Source organism: Camelina sativa, chromosome 19 (assembly GCF_030686135.1).
Source record: "Camelina sativa cultivar CO46 ecotype springtype chromosome 19, ASM3068613v1".
NCBI lineage: Eukaryota > Viridiplantae > Streptophyta > Magnoliopsida > Brassicales > Brassicaceae > Camelina > Camelina sativa.
The window spans coordinates 17,863,576-17,869,410 of NC_141898.1; the positions used below are offsets into that span (position 1 = coordinate 17,863,576).

At 38.5% G+C, this 5,835-nt stretch overlaps 1 pseudogene across 1 annotated transcript; it reads left to right on the top strand.

The window, feature by feature from the left end:
* The first annotated feature begins 4,002 nt into the window (after nt 1-4,002).
* On the top strand, nt 4,003-5,418 carry LOC104766719 (protein IRX15-LIKE pseudogene; annotated as a pseudogene). The gene has a single exon (XR_015591347.1). The product of XR_015591347.1 is annotated as a protein IRX15-LIKE pseudogene (transcript).
* The last annotated feature ends 417 nt before the right edge of the window (nt 5,419-5,835 follow it).

Below are 5,835 nucleotides of genomic sequence, written 5' to 3' on the forward strand. Positions count from 1 at the left end.
TGTCTTGGGCTGACTTCGTCTTGGAGTTCAACCGCAAGTACTTTCCTAGAGAGGCACTAGACCGGTTGGAGGTGCAGTTCCTTCAGTTATCTCAAGGGACGCGGTCAGTGCGGGAGCTTGACTTGGAGTTCAGTCGACTTCTATCTTATGGGAATCGGGCTATGGAGTCTGAGGAGGCTCATATCATGAGGTTTTTGAGGGCCCTACGTGATGACTTGAGGGTTCACTGTAGAGGGCGGAGTTATGCTACGCGTGCAGAGCTGGTTGAGACTGCGGTAGAGATCGAGGAGGATATTCGGGCACAGTCAGTGACGGTTAGTCCAACAGTTCAGCCAAGTAAGGCTCAGCATCATGGAGGTTCTAGCAAGGGCGGCAAGCCTGCGCAGGGAACCAAGAGAAGGTGGGAGGCTATGCAGTGGCCGAGTGGTGCGAGTTGCTTTGGTTGTGGGAGCAAGGATCACAGGATTGCTAGCTGTCCCAAGAGAAGTGCTCCGACGGCAGCGGCTTGTGTATGCTATCATTGCAGGGAGCCAGGGCACATCAGGCCCTTGTGTCCCAAGTTGCAGCCGGTGGCAGTGGTAGCGTTGCAGCAGGTGCAGCCGGGAGGGCAGTCAGTGGCACGGATTGAGCAGGCGCCACGAGTTTACACGACTGTAGAGATTGGTGGAATCAGTGCCGGGGCGATCACAGGTATAATTTCTGGTACTCTGTCTTTGTGAATTTTTAGTAAGTTCAGATTTTATGTTTGCCTGTGATAAACTGTTAGGTTCTCAACACATGAGGTTTGTGTAGGGACCTTGTCGGTGGGCGGGTTTAAGTCCCACGTTATGTTTGATTTTGGAGCTTCTCATAGCTTCATTACTCCGGAGTGTGCAGAGAGTGCGGAGATCAGAGGGGATCCCGGGGAGCTTACAGGAGTTGTCAGAGTTGCGGGAGGCAATTTCCTGATAGTTGTTGGACGAGCTAGAGGAGTTGATATTCAGATCGCGGGAGAGTCGTGGCCAGCGGATTTGCTTATCAGTCCAGTGGAGTTGTATGATGTTATTCTCGGGATGGATTGGTTGCATCGGCATATGATGCATTTGGATTGCCATCGGGGTAAAGTGAAGTTTGAGCGTTCAGGAGGGAAGTTGGTTTTTCAGGGTATTAGACCAACTTCGGGGAGTCTCATGATCTCGGCCATTCAGGCTAGGAAGATGATCGAGAAGGGCCGTGAGGCTTATTTGGTTACTATATCTATGCCAGCGTCAGTGGGGAAGTCTACGGTTAGCGGTATTTAGGTTGTTGAGGAATTTGAGGATGTGTTTCAGTCATTGCAGGGATTACCACCATCTCGGTCTGATCCTTTCACGATTGAACTGGAACCGTGGGGAGCGCCGGTGTTATTTGTCAAGAAGAAGGATGGGAGTTTCCGGTTGTGTTTTTATACCGGGGTTTGAATCGGGTCATTGTGGAGAACAAGTACCCTCTTCCTAGGATCGATGAGTTGTTGGATCAGTTGAGAGGTGTACTTGGTTCTCTAAGATAGATCTGGCGTCGGGTTATCATCAGATCCCGATAGATGAGGTAGATGTGAGAAAGAATGCATTCAGGACGAGGTATGGGCATTATGAGTTTGTGGTGATGCCTTTCGGGTTGACTAACGTACCAGCAGCGCTTATGAGATTGATGAACAGCGTGTTTCAGGAGTTTCTGCACGTGTTTGTCACTTCCACTTGTTGTTTTCTATTCTAATGGAGTTCAAATCTGTAATTTTAGTTATGAACGAATGGAAAGTTTTATAATCTGACAATAAATAAATACAACAACCCAATTCAAATTTAGTTTTATAATTAAATTTGAAGATCTGATCTAAATTATTTGTTTCTAATTATTTTATTGCTTTAAACAATACTTAATATTCAATTAACACAATACATTTAACTCACACATTAAAATAAAATTATAACTGAAAATAAAATAAATAATGCATTAATCATATTCCACCACTCAATTTTATTCAAACACAATAAATTATTATTGTAACTCCATAATTCTAAAATGTAACTTCCATCAATTCTTATCATATAAATAAGCATTCTCTCATCTTGACATTCTTTTATTTTCTCATTTTCACATTTTCTCTGTCTCTTCCATTTCTCTCATTCTCTTCCACAATACCTCAAATTGTTTTTTTTGTTTTCGATTTCTTATTTTTATTGTATGGGTTACAAAAAAAACAAATGAAATATCATTGTAAATTTTTAATGCTAAATTTTAATTTTAGTGACTACATGATATATATTTTACATTGTTCTTATTTTTAAAGATTCATTTCCATTATCTAATTTGCATTATCATCTTATAAGTCAATCATTCTTAAACAACCCGATCCGTTTTTTTTTATAATAATAATATAAATATAATATATAATTAAGCATCTCATACTACTTAATTAAACCAACCCAAACCACAACTCATCATTAAACCAGCAATAACCAATGTACACAGCGGAACCATATCAATAATACAAAACAAATACATCAGTAATACAATAACATTCCTAACCATTTTATCCAGCAACCTAACATAACTCTAACCAAGATTCCAACATAAATAATACAACCAACAACACACAAACGAGACCCTAGATCATCCTCCTCCTCATCACCATGATTCCACGTCACAAACCTGCACACCACAAACAACAATTGAGATGCGTAAGTATTATCACAAATACTTAGTGAGGCAATCCTCCCCATCTATTGGGCTATACACACAAGCAACTGAGATTCCAATGTTTACAAACAACAAAACAGCACAACAAACCAGGAAAAACCGCAACACACAAGTTGGTGTCGACCGACACCAGAGAAGTGTCGATCGACACCGACCCCGCAGACACGTTTTGCTCGAATCCGATCATCGAATCTCTGTTTCCAATCATCTCCAATCCGCCCCAAACTCACCCAAAAGCTTTGGGAACCTATAAGAACCATAACACAACCACAACAAACAAGAACAACACCACAAAACACAACAAATCAAGCAAACAAAGGATTCTAAGATAAGCCATGGTCATGCACTCACCTCTTTTGCAGGAAGATTTGATTGAGAAACGGTGGAAACAACACCTTAAGAAGCTTCTCCTTCGCTCCCAGCAACCACACACCTTCCCACAGCAACAGATCTCACCAAAACCACCAAGAATAAGCCAAAATCTCTTTAAGAACACAAACTCTCACTTTTCTTTTGCAAACGGCGACAAAACATCCAAAACCCTCTATCTGGGTCGTTTCTCCCCTTATATACTTGGTTTAGACTAACCAATTAATCCAAACCAACCCAAAATCGCGAAATAAAACAATTTGGTCGAACCAGAAAAGCTGGTGTCGATCGACACCAGGGGTGTATCGATCAACACCCATCCCCAAATATCACTATTTCGTTCGCGGATGTTACACATTCTCTCCTCCTCTCCCACCAATATCAAATGTTGTTATATCTCATATGTGTTGTAAGAAATTGATTTTATATTTTAGTTTAGAAAATATTATAGATAATTAACATTGTTTTCTATTTTTATTTTGTTTATATAAAAAATATTTCTTTTATATTTCTTTCCTTTCTAATCTATTCATATTTATTTTTAAAATTTTCATAGTTAAATTTAAATTCACATATGTTGGTTTTAAATAAAAAAAATCAAGTTTATTTGAGAATTAGATGTTCCTATTCCATTTAAATGATCAATGTGTAACATATTATACTTTTGAATCAAATTATGGACCCACCAACACTCACTTTTAAATTAATTGAGTTTTAATTTTAGGAATTGAAAAAGTATAAAAAAAAAAATTGTAACTCCTATAATAATATCATAGATTCATAGTAGTGTTCTCAATAAATTTAATTTAATATAATAGAACATATTAAAAATATATTAGTATATACTTAACTGCACTTTTGTAACTTTCGAATAGTTACCTTTGAAACATATTAAAATAAAGACACATATTTCACTATAAACCTCGTGATCTCATATTTCAAATCTCAAACCCACCTCGTTCTTGAACCGGAATAAACCCAAGAAAAACAAAAGCAACACATCTCCATTCTAAAACTGTCACGGTTTATTTTACTAGCCTATTTAAAGAGACAAAACACACATTTCGACTTTCATTATTTCTATTTTTTGTTTTATTGAAACAAAAAAATGAAGAGCAACAACACAAACACTAATCTAATTCTCTTCCACCACCACTCTCCACTAACTTCAAAGTCAGCCTCCGCCGTCGCCGCCGCGAATCACCACCGTCTCTTATTCATCTTCTTCCTCTCTTTCTTCACTCTCCTCTTCTCTTTCTCTCTCTTCTCCTCCTCAATCCACTCCACCACAACCTCTCACTCTCTCTCCTCATCTCCTTTCTCCTCCCTCCCACCACCAGTAACCGCCGCGCTCCTCCACTACACTTCCTCATCACCACCAAACACATCAATGTCCTTCCTTGAACTCTCCACCATCTCCAACATCATTCACTCTCATGGCCCTTCTTGTAACCTCTTAGTCTTTGGTCTTACCCACGAGTCTCTTCTCTGGAGATCTATAAATTTCCAAGGTCGTACTGTCTTCGTTGATGAGAGTCCTTACTCTGTTTCTAAGTTCGAACAGAGTAACCCTGGAGTTGAAGCTTACGATGTTGTCTACTCAACTAAAGTATCTCAAGCTTCGAAGCTTCTTGGTTATTATAGAACCCTACCCGAGTGTAGACCCGTTCAGAATCTTTTGTTCTCGGATTGTAAATTAGGTATCAACGATTTGCCTAATTTTGTTTATGAGATTGATTGGGATGTGATTTTGATTGATGGGCCTCGTGGGTATGCTTCTGATTCTCCGGGAAGGATGGCTCCGATCTTTACTTCGGCGGTTTTAGCAAAAAGTAAAGATTTTGGGAAAGAGAAGAAGAAGAAGACGAAGAAGACTGATGTGTTTGTGCATGAATTTGGGAGAAAGATTGAGAGAGTTTACAGTGATGAGTTTCTATGTGAAGAGAATCTGAGTGAAGTCATCGGAGATTTAGGGCATTTTGTTGTGGCGGCGGAGGAGGAGGAGGAAAGGGAGGGTTTTGGTAATGGGTTTTGTCGGAACTCGACGAAATTGTCGGAGACTTTTACGGCGGTGAGTGGTGGCGATGAGGTTGGTGTTGATGATGAGTGAAAGTGTCAACGTGGGTTTGGTTTTCTTTTTTACTTTTGGTGGCTCTTTTGTAATTAAATTTAGCTTTTTTTTCTTTTTTTTTGGTTTTGTTTAGTCTTTTCATTTGTTTTTTGAATTTCGCAGAACGGTTACACTGGAAAGCTAAGATGTAACCAAAATTCCAAAAAAAAAAAAGCACAAATGTCACTACTGATGAAATGCATCACAAACTTGTGACGAAACTTTACTTCGTATTTAATTGGTGAAAAGGACCACTTCGAGTGTAGTAATTAATTTTTGACCTTATATATGCCTGAATCTATAAATTTTTAAAACTATTACTTCCCATAATAAATTTACCCATTAAATGTTATTATCTTGAATTCTTTTTCACTTTTTTAGAAATTTTGGTACAATTCGTAGACTTAGGTTGTTTCCATGAACCGATCTATAATCAGGCATATTTCACAAAATTGTTAATCGGTTCACTTCTATAAACCGATCTATAATCAGGCATATTTCACAAAGTTGCAATCAATTTTTTTTTTTGGGGTCAAACTGTTTACTGTAGATTGGAAGCATATACTTTAAAATGGTCAGTTGACAAAAAAAAAAAAAAAAAAAAAAAAAGAACTTTAAAATGGTCTTAAAATGTGTCG